This window comes from Schistocerca piceifrons, chromosome 1 (assembly GCF_021461385.2).
Source record: "Schistocerca piceifrons isolate TAMUIC-IGC-003096 chromosome 1, iqSchPice1.1, whole genome shotgun sequence".
NCBI classification, from domain to species: domain Eukaryota; kingdom Metazoa; phylum Arthropoda; class Insecta; order Orthoptera; family Acrididae; genus Schistocerca; species Schistocerca piceifrons.
The window spans coordinates 180,061,307-180,076,794 of NC_060138.1; positions in this window are offsets into that span (position 1 = coordinate 180,061,307).

Below are 15,488 nucleotides of genomic sequence, written 5' to 3' on the forward strand. Positions count from 1 at the left end.
TGTGTCCGTGACAACTGGCGTGTAGTACCACAATGTACAAATACATCCCTACAAACTCCTGAAAAATCGATTCTGAGTGTTGTAAAGATTGACAAGGTGTGTTAATGTGACTAACTCACTTGTACAGATCTCAAAGAGATTGGGGTCACAGCATTTGTTTATTTCTGTGAGGATCATTTTGATGTACGTAAACAATCCATATGAAAATTGTTTCTCTTCTTAGCAACAGCTTCACACTACTATATTTTAGTGAAGTCTTCACTCTGGAGTGGCCGAGCGGTTCTAGGCGCTACAGTCTGGAACCGTGCGACCGCTAGTTCTAAGTTCTAGGGGACTGATGACCTCAGATGTTAAGTACCATAGTGCTCAGAGCCATTTCCACTCTGGAGAGTTGGCTTTTGCCAGTAGCATTCCACTGAAGTAGTGGAAGGTTCTTCGCTTCTTTGAGGGCCATTGGATAAGGGGAGGGGGGACAACAGCTCAGGTTTCATAAGTATGATCCCTGTGTTGTCCGAGGGCTCAGTGGGATGGGCGCATAACAGCCCCACCACATGGACTGTGTACATGCTGGTGACCTAGTGGGCGGAGGGGGACTCCGGCGGAGAAGGAAGAAGTGAAGGAAGGAGAAGAAGAATCTGCCACGTAGACACTAGGGAGGGAGTTCTTCCCCAAATGGCTCACACTACTGACAGATAGTTTAGAACTGGAGGTCAAACCTTCTGTGAGCGTGGGGTTGATCTGCTATTCTGTTATCCTGTGCAACGGATTAATCTGAAATGTACCCTTTACCCTGTGGCTCCTGCAAGATGCAATTTCCACCCCACACTACTACAGAAGTCAGACAGACGCCCCTAACGTTCTAAAGAGAAATGCCTGGAAAACTTTCAGCAATAAATATCTTCTGGAGTCGTCCGCTGTAAGGAAGTGACACAAAAATTCACAAAATTTCCTACGTAACTAGTGGGATAGTTGCGTACTGGAGTAGTGCTAGTTAGTGTAAGAAAAACATGAAACTAACAAAAGTTATTATTTATTTTTGCAAAAGTTCTGAGAAATCACAATGGCACTTTTAGTTATGAATTGAACAAGTTATGTCCTGGTTCTTTTCGGAATGTGAAGTTACTTCTCAAGGATAGGATTCGCTAATGAAATTTCTATACAAAGTTTAAGATGGTTATTGACTTGGCAGAATGGCTGAGAGGCACGCCTACTCAACTTGAATAATTTTGCGTGTGAAATGCAGTGAAGTGTACTGTTGTGGAGGAAATATGGGGCTCGCAAGAGCTGTAGCGCACAATACCGTAAGCTGCGATGACTGCTGTCTGTGCCGCTCACTGCTGACAAATAAGATAACTCTCGTTCTATCTGGATTGACCTTCGCCAATCAAACTCTCCCTACGCCTTGATGAAGTCAAGGATTCCTATTCGCCCCTAGTGTAACTATTGGCGTGGTACACTGGTCGGATAACCAGTCCACCACGATGCCACTCAAAAATTCGCTCGCAGGCGTTTGACCATAACTCTGTCCGTTCACACCGCGCAATAAGTGTGTCGGTGCGCACTTGTTATTTTCATATCGTTTACATGAATTCATACAACATTGACTTTATCTTATCGAGTTTGGATTCGAATGAAGCGTCTTGATGTGCGGAATAGGATTGTGAGGGCTGAATATGTAAGCAATGAAGGTCAGGAGACCACGATGTCTTACAGCCCCAAAGGGGAACCAAAATCGCCAAAAAAGATGAAAGAGAAAAGGCAAGGGAAACAAAACCACAAGGAATACATGAGGCCAGGTAGACATAAGTAAGAACACTGAAAGAAGAGGGGACAGTAGGGAAGGAGCGAGGGTGGGAAGGGAGGGGCACAGAGAAGGAAATGCAGCCAGGAAGGAAGAATGGGCTGCAATACCTCGGGGCCCCTGGGCGCCTCGCACCTGGGGCGGGAACAAAGGATAAGTCGAGAAGTAATTAATGAATATTAAAAACAGGTTACTAATTTGAGACCTTTCAATGAGGAACAAACTGCCGCTGTAACCGTAGCCTGCTAAGCAATTTTATTTCGACTTGTATAAAAACTCAACCTCGAACTTAAGTGCTAAATAATTACAGAAAGGTAACAAACCTTATAATAATGATTATCTAAGTACAGAGGAACCGAAATCTGTAAACAAATTAGCCCCCATTTACAGAGGATTAATAATTTGTTTAATATGGCGGCGACCGTTACAAACACTCAGGTTTAAGCGGAACATCTTCTTGGTGTTAAGGTGCCCACGAATACAAACGCCCGCCGGTCCAACGGCCGAGACTACGCCTAGTTAGGGAACATCTGAAGGATGGCCCAGCATGTGACAGCCGCTTGACCTCTCAGCAAGTTGGCACCAAATTACTCTAGTGTGAGGTGTCGACCAGCTAACAAAACCTCTGAGCACCGACGCTATGGAACATTCTACAACGTCATGTTGGAACGTCCACCAGCTGCCGTCTCACCTGCGATCACGTCTTTGTCTACAGGTATGCTCCACAGTGCTGCGGTAAGGTTTAAAGGTTCGGTACTTTCGGCACAGTGTAGTAACGATGCTTGGAGTCGATCGCCATTACAGACATATGGCGATCGCAAGTGTTTCGCAATACTACGTGACAGTAGCGGGGCCAGCCATACGGTAAGATTCACTTAAGTCTGCTTCCTCCCTTCCCCCCTCCTCCTTGTAGCCTAAATGTAGTCCTGTCGGTTCAGTATCCTCTCTCTGAAATGTTTCAGTTAAAGTTGTCTAGTTGTAGACCAATGCTGTTTCAACGTGTTGTTGTGTGAACGCTTTACGTCAGTGGAAGCTGCTGTCGGTTAAGAATGTATGTTGGTTTGTACTGATTTCAAAATATATCTCTTTGTTTTATATTCTAAATATTGTGTTTATTAGTGTTGCGATTCCTGTTACATTTCCCCAGTTTCCATTTAAATGATTGGCTCCCTACAAGTAAGTTCGTAGTCCATGCCTTCCCAATTTCTGATATTGGGTAGAATATTAACATGCGATCCCGACGGTCTATCAATATTTATCACACACGGTAACTTAGACCGCCTGGGATACGGAAAGTGTGGCAGTCAGAGTAGTTGAGGTAACGCCATTTCATAGTTGTTGGACTTCTTCTGTGGGTTATCTGATGTCATTTATTATTTTATTACGAATTTGCCAACTTAAATTTACCTAATATGGCCACCTATTATTAATATGCGTTTAGATAGCACACTGTCCACAGTGTACCTTCTTAAGGATGCTTGTGTCGAGGCTCATACCGGTGCAGAAATCAATCACAGGTAATTACCATTCCACCGTGGCAGTTCATACACTAGTGCACGTTCTTACCAATTTTAGTGCATAATATTCGTTTTCTGTTTGTATGTCAATATTTAATGCAAAATGCATTTCTATTAATGAGTCAAATTTGGCTTCCCGCGATAGTCGCTGTAGTGGGTCACAGCAAGCCTAGATTTACGTCTCGAGGGAGTCGATCGAATACTAAAACACCCACGAAATGTTTCATCACTTTATTAAAATTTGGACAGTCTAAAATACCTCACCTGGAAAAAATCATGTCCACAAGAATGTCACTGTCACTTGATAAAATATACACTAATGGCCATTAAAATTGCTACACCAAGAAGAAATGCAAATGATAAACGGGTATTCATTGGACAAATATAGAACCTGGATTCATCCGAAAAAACTACGTTTTCCCATTCGTGCACCCAGCTTCGTCATTGAGTACACCATCGCAGGCGCTCCTGTCTGTGATGCAGCGTCAAGGGTAACCGCAGCCATGCTCTCTGAGCTGATAGTCCATGCTGCTGCAAACGTCGTCGAACTGTTCGTGCAGATGGTGGTTGTCTTGCAAACGTCCCCATCTGTTGACTCAGGGATCGAGACGAGGCTGCACGATCCGTTATAGCCATGCGGACAAGATGCTTTCCATCTCGACTGTTAGTGATACGAGGCCGTTGGGATCCAACACGGCGTTCTGTATTAGCATCCTGAACCCACCGATTTCATATTCTGCAAACAGTCATTGGATCTCGACCAACGCGAGCAGCAATGTCGCGATACGATAAACCGCAATCGCGATAGGCTACAATCCGATCTTTATCAAAGTAGGAAAGGTGATGGTACGCATTTCTCCTCCTTACATGAGGCATCACAACAACGTTTCACCAGGCAACGCCGGTCAACTGCTGTTTGTGTATGAGAACTCGGTTTGAAACTTTCCTCATCTCAGCACGTTGTAGGTGTCTCTGAAAAGCTAATCATTTGCATATCACAGCTACTTCCTCCTGTCGGTTAAATTTCTCGTCTGTAGCACGTCATCTTCGTGGGGTAGCAATTTTATTGGCCAGTAGTGTAGAATGATAGTCGCATCTTAGCGTACAGTTGGCTATGATCTTTGATACACAGTTTCGACTAACAAGTTCCGTTACGTTGCAGCCTGATCTGATGACCTAAGACGATGCTGTCGTTGTGGGCGATGATTATTAAGTGGGCTGAGCGGCGCTGCGGTCTGACGTAAACAAGCTTCCAGCAGCGGTGGAGTGTGGAACTTCTTGAGGGCGTGTCCACGCTGACGCCTCTCATTCGTTGCTGTGTCTGGCAGCGATTGTCTTTAGCTCATGGTGCCGTTGTGAGGTATCAATTGTAACCCGCTTTCTCGCTCTCTGGACGGCACCACAGTTATGAATGTGGTAGGTCCTTCCTTTTCATCTACATTCTCAGGATAAGCTTTGATTAAGCTATGGTTTCAGTGACTTCTTCAGCCACGTTCACACGCCATGGTATCACTTTCTTTGGATTTCATCTCTTGGAGGAAGTGGGAAACATGCAAGGTTTTTGAAAACACACAGACGAAACCGCCGATTAACGGTAGTTTGGGCTCTGTTAAGTGCCCGAGGAGAATCCTGAAAATACGAAAGCAATTCGATTATTTAGGTCCGATCGGTCGGGAACTGCAAACCACAGCGCCTATCAAAACTGTTTTATTTTCAAGTTAGCTACAACTTGCCGGTACTTGTCTACAAAGTCGCCGTTCCACCTTAGACAGGTTTTGTTACGTTGTACCAGCTCCCCGAAACCCTCGTCATAGAAGGTAGCCGTCTGTGCATTCTGCCATTTCTGTACGCCAGTGCCGGCCGCTGTGGCCGAGCGGTTCTAGGCGCTTCAGTCCGGAACCGCACTGCTGCCACGCTCGCAGATTCGAATGCTGCCTCGGACTTGGATGCGTGTGTTGTCCTTAGGTTAGTTAGGTTTAGGGACCTTGCCGTTGGTGGGGAGGTTTGAGTGCATCATCGATACAGATAGCCGTACCGTAGGTGCAACCACAACGGAAGGGTATCTGTTGAGAGGCCAGACAAATGTGTGGTTCCTGAAGAGGGGCAGCAGCCTTTTCAGTAGTTGCAAGGGCAACAGTCTGGATGATTGACTGATCTGGTCTTGTAACACTAACCAAAACGGCCTTGCTGTGCTGGTACTGCGAAAGGCTGAAAGCAAGGGGAAACTACGGCCGTAATTTTCCCCGAGGGCATGCAGCTTTACTGTATGGTTAAATGATGATGGCGTCCTCTTGGGTAAAATATTCTGGAGGTAAAATAGTCTCCCATTCGGATCTCCGGGCGGGGACTACTCGAGGATGTTATCATGCGAAAAAAAGCTGGCGTTCTACGGATCGGAGCGTGGAATGTCAGATCCCTTAATCGGGCAGGTAAGTTAGAAAATTTAAAAAGGGAAATGGATAGGTTAAAGTTAGATATAGTAGGAATTAGTGAAGTTCGGTGGAAGGAGAAAGAAGACTTCTGGTCAGGTGACTACAGGGTTATAAACACAAAATGAAATAGGGGTAATGCAGAAGTAGGTTTAATAATGAATAGGAAAATAGGAATACGGGTAAGCTACTATTAACAGCATAGTGAACGCATTATTGTGGCCAAGATAGATACGAAGCCCACGCCTAGTACAGTAGTACAAGTTTATATGCCAACTAGCTCTGCAGATGACGAGAAATTGAAGAAATGTATGATGAAATAAAAGAAATTATTCAGATTGTGAAGGGGGACTAAAATTTAATAGTCATCTGTGACTGGAATTCAGCAGTAGTAAAAGGGAGAGAAGGAAACGTAGTAGGTGAATATGGATTGGGGGTAAGAAATGAAAGAGCAAGCCGGCAGGTAGAATTTTGCACAGAGCACAACTTAATCATAGCTAACACTTGGTTCAAGAATCATAAAAGAAGGCTGTATACATGGAAGAAGCCTGGAGATACTGACAGGTTTCAGATAGATTATATAATGGTAAGACAGAGATTTGGGAACCAGGTTTTAAATTGTAAGACATTTCCAGGGGCAGATGTGGACTCTGACCACAATCTATTGGTTATGACCTGTAGATTAAAACTGAAGACACTGCAAAAAGGTGGGAATTTAAGGAGATGGGACCCGGATAAACTGACTAAACCAGAGGTTGTACAGAGTTTCAGGGAGAGCATAAGGGAACAATTGACAGGAATGGGGGAAAGAAATACAGTAGAAAAAGAATGGGTAGCTTTGAGGGATGAAGTAGTGAAGGCAGCAGAGGATCTAGTAGGTAAAAAGACGAGGGCTAGTAGAAATCCTTGGGTAACAGAAGAGATACTGAATTTAATTGATGAAAGGAGAAAATAAAAAAATGCAGTAAATGAAGCAGGCAAAAAGGAATACAAACGTCTCAAAAATGAGATCGACAGGAAGTGCAAAATGGCTAAGCAGGCATGGCTAGAGGACAAATGTAAGGATGTAGAGGCTTATCTCACTAAGGGTAAGATAGATACTGCCTACAGGAAAATTAAAGAGACCTTTGGAGATAAGAGAACCACTTGTATGAACATCATGAGCTCAGATGGAAACCCAGTTCTAAGCAAAGAAGGGAAAGCAGAAAGGTGGAAGGAGTATGTAGAGGGTCTATACAAGGGCGATGTACTTGAGGACAATATTATGGAAATGGAAGAGGGTGTAGATGAAGATGAAATGGGAGATACAAAACTGCGTGAAGAGTTTGACAGAGCACTGAAAGACCTGAGTCGAAATAAGGCCCCGGGAGTAGACAACTTTCCATTACAACTACTGACGGCCTTGGGAGAGCCAGTCCTGACAAAACTCTACATTCTGGTGAGCAAGATGTATGAAACAGGCGAAATACCCTCATACTTCAAGAAAAATATAATAATTCCAATCCCAAAGAAAGCAGGTGTTTACAGATGTGAAACTTACCGAACTATCAGTTTACTAAGTCACAGCTGCAAAATACTAACGCGAATTCTTTACAGACGAATGGAAAAACTAGTAGAAGCCGACCTCGGGGAAGATCAGTTAGGATTCCGTAGAAATGTTGGAACACGTGAGGCAATACTGACCCTACGACTTATCTTAGAAGCTAGATTAAGGAAAGGCAAACCTACGTTTCTAGCATTTGTAGACTTAGAGAAAGCTTTTGACAATGTTGACAGGAATACGCTCTTTCAAATTCTGAAGTTGGCAGGGGTAAAATACAGGGAGCGAAAGGCTATTTACAATTTGTACAGTAACCAGATGTCAGTTATAAGAGTTGAGGGACATGAAAGGGAATCAGTGGTTGGGAAGGGAGTGAGACGGGGTTGTAGTCTCTCCCCGATGTTATTCAATCTGTATATTGAGCAAGCAGTGAAGGAAACAAAAGAAAAATTTGGAGTAGGTATTAAAATCCGTGGTCAAGAAATAAAAACTTTGACGTTCGCCGATGACATTGTAATTCTGTCAGAGACAGCAAAGGACTTGGAAGAGCAGTTGAATGGAATTGATAGTGTCTTGAAAGGAGGGTATAAGATGAACATCAACAAAAGCAAAACGAGGATAATGGAAAGTAGTCGAATTAAGTCGCGTGATGCTGAGGGAATTAGATTAGGAAATGAGACACTTAAAGTAGTAAAGTAATTTTGCTATGTGGGGAGAAAAATAACTGATGATGGTCGAAGTAGAGAGGATATAAAATGTAGACTGGCAATGGCAAGGAAAGCGTTTCTGAAGAAGAGAAATTTGTTAACATCGAGTATAGATTTAAGTGTCAGGAAGTCCTTTCTGAAAGTATTTGTATGGAGTGTAGCCATGTATGGAAGTGAAACATGAACGATAAATAGTTTGGACAAGAAGAGAATAGAAGCTTTTGAAATGTGGTGTTACGGAAGAATGCTGAAGATTAGATGGGTAGATCGCATAAGTAATGTGGAAGTATTGAATAGGATTGGAGAGAAGAGAAGTTTGTGGCACAGCTTGACTAGAAAAAGGGATCGGTTGGTAGGACATGTGTTGAGGTATCAAGGGATCACCAATTTAGTATTGGAGGGCAGCGTAGAGGGGAAAAATGGTAGAGGGAGACCAAGAGATGAATACACTAAGCACTTTCAGAAGGATGTAGGTTGCAGTAGATACTTGGAGATGAAGAAGCTTGCACAGCATAGAGTAGTATGGAGAGCTGCATCAAACCAATCTCAGGACTGAAGACCACAACAACAACAACAACAACAACAAGTCTAGGGGACTGATGACCTCAGATGTTAAGTCTCATAGTGCTTATAACCATTTGAGCCACTTTTGTACGCTAGTCTGCAGTTCGTTGGCTGTGCAGCCATCGGTTCATGTGAGCTGAAACGGAACTCAGTGGCAGCCAAGTCCGGACACTTCAATGAATGATCAAACAATTTCCGACGAGAACGCTGCAGGAGCATCTGCATTTCCCGTGCAATATGCTGGCGAGAACTTCATGGACAAGGAAATGCATTATAGTTACGTTACGTGGGCTGCATGAAAACAGGCAAAATCTCTCAGCAGGCAGGCATACTTGGCTTGGAGGCACTATTTTACTGCCATACGTAGTGAGCTCAGAACTGAGAATAACGACGTGACGCGATCGGCGGGTATACTAGAAACACCGTCCAACACATCTGTGCAAAGTTTCATCGGATTTTAACTGTGGTTTCCATGTCGCGACCGATTGTATCTTAATAAAAGACGATGATTTTCTTCTTTCAGGAAATCTTTTAATGATCTGTAGCTCTGCAAGTGTTTCTGAATCATACGGAGATAGGTCGGAAGACCACAGAGTCCTGCGGATTTCACTGCCTGTCCTCAATGAACACCTCAGCATCTCGAACCAAAGATGGATGCACTGCACGTACTTCTGTTATACTTGCTGCAACAATGCGTGCGATTCATCTATTTGCTCTTGAGAATCAGCTCTCACTAATTTCAGAAAAAACTTCCTTTCTCAATTTTATGTTTTTTTCGCCTATTCTCCTTGTGCCATCCCGGCCACAAACTTGTTTTCATAAGTGACGGAATAAAGACTGAAAATAGGTTAAAGAGACTGTCAAAGACAGTAATGACATACAAACATTGAAATATCAGCGTGGTGAAAGCATTACGTCATTAAATAACCAACGTGTTTATATGCAACTGAAATAAAATCACTGACAGTGTAAAATTACTATCATTATCATTGTTCTTGTTCGTTTGATATAGGACACTTTCGTTTGTCTCGTTTCATGGAAGTAGGTCTCAATCGACGCCATTGATGACGAAATCTGTAAAAACGCTGCCTGTCTGCTCTCGTCTGAGAATGTAAGTGTAATTCTGCGAAATATAGATTCTAAGATTTACGTGTTACCTTTCATTTATCCAAAAAGTCATTTTCCGCTTCCCCATCCCATCATATCAATTGATTATCGGATTGGCCGTTTGCTTGCAGTATTGCTTAGTCAATGGCGGTTGGACGCCTTTGAACTAACAGTAAATAGAAATTCATACTACACAGCTTTAATAACGTTGAGAGCTGATTATAAATATTATTTATATTTGCAAGATTAAAGTGTGCGTAATTAAAAGTATTTTTTTGTTCAGAGAGAGAAAACTAGAGCATTGCACAAAGTTCCTGGCAAAGATTAACTTTCTTGGCGGCCTACGGTCGCATTTCCATTCATTATGTAAAAGTTATTAATATCAAATGCAAATTAGTGAGCGTGAATGTTTATATCAGCCACTGCCAAGTATATGTTCAAAATAGCTGGGCCACAAAATTTAATATCATATGCACGTGTGCTTGCTTGTGATTTGGGAAAGGTTAATTAAACGGACACCACAGCTACACAATTTATCTCTTCGCGGCGTAAGAAGCCAGTTCGCTCTCACGGTCGATTATTGCCCGATCGCAAGCGCAAAGATTACCAAATTAGCAGCAATAACTATTTCAATCACGATCACCACAATTTGAAGCGAGCGCGATTTTCAGTTTTGCTAATGCGCTATACGCCACAAAATCAAATAAAAGATAGGCAGTGGCTGGTATATCCTCCTTGTACTTGATCAAGAATCGCGCAGTAAAACTCTTGTCACAGTCGTTAAGAGTTTATAACGAATGCTGTGGGAAATGGATGATATGAACGAAATTACGTTTTTTTTTTGTTTTTCGCCAAGGGGATAATTTTAGAGATATTACTACGAATGGAGAACCCGGCAAACACTCCTGACAGAGTGAAGTTTCCAGTGCCGGACAAGTGCCTCAGAACTTCCCTTTGTGGCTTTCATGCGTTTAGCCGCATCGGCTCTCGCCCATTAGAGAAGTTAGCGGCGCTCTCTGCTTTCCCTAAGCGCCTGCCGTCTTCTCAGCGGCCGCACGCACATCGCACTATAGTAGTCTGCAGGCTAACTCCACCAGCTGCTGTGGCTTCGAATGGTTTTACACCACTGAAGTTAACGTTACTGATGCAGTTGGCCGTTGCGTCGTATTGTCACGTAAAATTTGCAGTGTTCCAACTGAGCACCCGCAGGCACTTCAATAGGACGGGTAAACTCTGCATCTTGCGTCGAATGCAACTCTCTACAGGGTGGTCCATTGATAGTGACGGGGCCAAATATCTCACGAAATAAGCATCAAACGAAAAAACTACAGAGAACGAAACTCGTTTAGCTTGAAGGAAGAAACCAGATGGCGCTATGATTGGCCCGCTAGATAGCGCTGCCATAGGTTAAACGGATATCAACTGCGTATTTTTTAAAATAGAAACCCTCATTTTTTATTACATATTCGTGTAGTACGTAAAAAAATATGAATGTTTTAGTTGGACCACTTTTTTCGCTTTGTGATAGATAGCGCTGTAATAGTCACAAGTACGCGGTATCACGTAACATACCGCCAGTGCGGACGGTATTTCCTTCGTGATTCATTACCCGTTCTAAAATCGACCGTTTACCAATTGCGGAAAAGGTCGATATCGTGCTGGTGTATGGCTATTGTGATCAAAATGCCCAACGGGCGTGTGCTATGTATGCTGCTCGGCATCATGGACGACATCATCCAAGTGTACGGACAGGTCGCCGGATAGTTACGTTATTTAAGGAAACAGTGTTCAGCCACATGTGAAACGTCAACTATGACCTGCAACAAATGATGATGCCCAAGTAGGTGTTTTAGCTGCTGTCGCGGGTAATCCGCACATCAGTAGCAGACAACTAGAGCGAAAATCGGGAATCTCAAAAACGTCGGTGTTCAGAATGCTATATCAACATCGGTGGGACCCGTACCATATTTCTATGCACCAGGAATTGAATGGCGACGACTTTGAACGTGGTGTGCAGTTCTAGCACTAGGCATAAGAGAAATTACGGGACGATGACAGATTTTTTGCACGCGTTCTATTTAGTGACAAGCCTCATTCACCAACAGCGGTAACGTAAACCGGCATAATAAGCACTAATGGGCAACGGAAAATCCACGATGGCTGCGACAAGTGGAACATCGGCGACCTTGGGGGGTTAATGTATTGTGCGGCATTATGGGAGGAAGCATAATTGGCCCCCATTTTATCGATGGCAATCTAAATGGTGCAATGTATACTGATTTCCTACGTAATGTTCTACCGATGTTAGTACAAGATGTTTCACTGCTTGACAGAATGGCGGTGTTCTTCCAACATGATGAATGTCCGGCACATAGCTCGCGTGCGGTCGAAGCGGCATTGAATAGCATATTTCATGACAGGTGGATTGGTCGTCGAAGCACCATCCCGTCGCCCGCAAGTTCACCGGATCTGACGTCCCCGGACTTCTTTCTGTGGGGAAAGTTGAAGGATATTTGCTATCGTGATCCACCGACAACGCCTGACAACATGCGTCAGCTCATTGTCAATGCATGTGCGAACATTACGGAAGGCGAACTACTCGCTGTTCAGAAAAATGTCGTTACACCTATTGCCAAATGCACTGAGGTTGACGGACATCATTTTGAGTATTTATTGCACCAATGTGGTATTTACAGGTAATCAAGCTGTAACAGCATGCGTTCGCAGAAATGATAAGTTCACAAAGGTACATGTATCACATTGGAACAACCGAAATAAAATGTTCAAACGTACCTACGTTCTGTATTTTAATTTAAAAAACCTACCTGTTACCAACTGTTCGTCTAAAATTGTGGGCCATATGTTTGTGACTATTATAGCGCCATCTATCACTAAGCGAAAAAAGTGGTCCAACTAAAACATTCATATTTCTTTACGTACTACACGAATGTGTAATAAAAATGGGGGTTCCTATTTTTAAAAATGCAGTTGATATCCGTTTGACCTATGGCAGCGCCATCTAGCGAGCCAACCATAGCGCCATCTGGTTTCCCCTTTCAAGCTAGACAAGTTTCGTTCCTTGTAGTTTTTTCGTTTGACGCTTATTTTGTGAGATATTTGGCCCGGTCACGATCAATGGACCACTCTTTATAGTCTCAATAGAATAAGAAGTTTTATCCAGACTGGAGTCTCCCCTTATGTGGTCGTTCAAAGGCCAGTGCCGAAGTAAGACTCTAAACCACTTTCTTACCTGCGTGGGAAACCCTATCGTCTAAAATGGGGCTGGACAGTTCAAAAAATGGTTCAAATGGCTCTGAGCACTATGGGACTTAACATCTATGGTCATCAGTCCCCTAGAACTTAGAACTACTTAAACCTAACTAACCGAAGGACAGCACACAACACCCAGCCATCACGAGGCAGAGAAAATCCCTGACCTCGCCGGGAATCGAACCCGGGAGGCTGGGCAGTTAACTCGTTTTCATTCATCACCTACATTATCAAATTCATGATTTTATTTTTGCTTTTGTTATAAAAAATTGAGTCCAGCTAACTCTGGATCAAGTTGTCATTTGTGACTACTAGTTTATGTTTTCCTAAGTGAAAATTCTTCTGCAGATTTTTAAACACTGTTTACATTAACAACATACACGGCAACACTCCTCCTTCTGTGACAGACGCTTTCCGAACATTTCTATGAAATGTTTTGTTTGTTCTTAAAATGTAGCTTCTTTTTGTATGTTTTTAGCCCCAGAAATTTCGAGAAATTTTTCTCTTTTTTTTTCTTCAGTTGTTCTATAAATCTTTCGTACTTTCAGCTCCATAGAATACCTAGAGATACCTAACTATTCATAAGAACCCATTCTTGTATTTATTGACACTGATTTTTCACTTCTGATTTACTTGGGGAGTAGATACGATGTCCATAGCGTTCCTATTCCGTCATCATTTACCTGATTTACGTCTCTGACACACTTACTTCTGTGGATATTATCGATTTTTTCAGGATTTGTTTCTAAAGATGTGGGTGTTTCCTGAATGATGATACTGTACTATGACGAACTATGACTATAACATCTGTTTCCTACGCTTAGTTCTCCAAATACCAATAATGCCTCAATAGTATCGTCTTCAACAGTCAGGTAAATAATCTGGCACCTCTATGGTCACTAATCACGACTGGTTATTCATTCCAGCCTTTTAGACTAACTTTTTCCATTATCAACTGATTGTTCCTGTGACAGAATGAAAAATTACAAACCATAGTTTTTCTCGTTGTTGGTGTTCTTTTCGAATTCGGCTGATGTCTTGCTCATACATTTCGTGAGGAATATTTGTGGGAAACCGTTTGATTAGGGGTTTAATTGTCGTTACCGCCATTAATGTTTAGTGTTAGTGAAAGACTGTCCACTGAGGCAAAACAAATTACTCATATCCTCGTGGGAGACGAAAATTTAACAGAGATGGATGACTAGAATTCAGTTGTATGAAAGGGAAGAGAAGAAAAATTTAAGAACGTCGACTAAGAGAAAGGAATATAAAGACGAACCTGCATACTAGAGTTGTACACAGGTCACAAAATCCTATACACGTGAAAAGAACTAGCGATACTGAAACGTTTAAGATTAAATAATGCCACGTTACAGATTTTGAAATCATATTTTCGGCTACAAAATATTTTCAAGAGTAGGTGTGGACTCGCGATGTATATTACTGCTTATGATCTGCAAATTAAAACTTTATAGGAAATTAAGGAGGAGGTGGGACGTGAATAAGCTGGGAGAAACAGAAGTGTTTCAGAGTTTCAAACGTAGTATTAGGCAAAAATTGACAGAAAATGGTAAACTAAGATAATAAGGCAGTAGATAGCTCAGAGAGATGAAACAGTGAAGGTAGCAGAGGGTCAAATGAGTAAAATAATAAGGTGTAGCAGAAATCCTTGGATTATACTCAAGATATTTCATATAATGGGTGAAAGGAGGAAATACGTATATAAATGCAGTAAGCGGTGCAGACAAAAAGGAATACAGATGCCTGAACAAAACGCAAAACTGTAGTACAAGGGTAGAAAAAGTAAAGAAACTGAAAGGTGGCTACACTGTGCCACTGCGCCAGAGAGTGCGCCAAAGAGTACTATTAAGCCGCCTCCACAGTGCGTGTTAGAGCTCGTCGCAGTCAGTGCTTAGAGAGAGCTCGTGGATGTCAGTGCCTGTTGAGAGTTCGTTGAGGACAGTGTGTGTTAAGAGCTCGTGGTTGTCGTGAAGTTGGAGTAAGATGTTGTAGTAAAGAGTGTTGTTCCATGTTTTATGCAGTTATTTGATGGGAGAGATAGCAGATGTTATTGTGTGCATTTCGTCAATATATATGAAGGTAAAACTTACAATGTCTTTTTATTATTTGTGTATCTGAAATAATGTGTCACTACAGGTTCAGTCAACAAAGCATCTGGCTTGTGTTCTTATATTAGAGTGAATTCTGGTTTTCTTGCGTAATTATAGTTTTCTAATTTTCTTTTGTCACGTCAGTATAGTTGGTATTGGAAAATTCTTGCCTTGTTGGAAAAGAACCGTGCCAGATGTGGACGTTGAGTCACACTCCCACATACAGAACAGTTACTTTTGGGCTTATAGGTTTTGTAGGTTTTATAGTTGCTGGGGACTTAATTAATTAACTGTGTTTACGAAAATTTTCTTTCATTGTTTGTTGCAGTCAGATAGCGTAACAATTCTAGTCAGGGCCAACCGGTTACGAGACTTACGTAATCGGACATACTAAAATTAAAAGTATTTTCAAATTTATTTAATTAAGCCCCCATGCACGTGG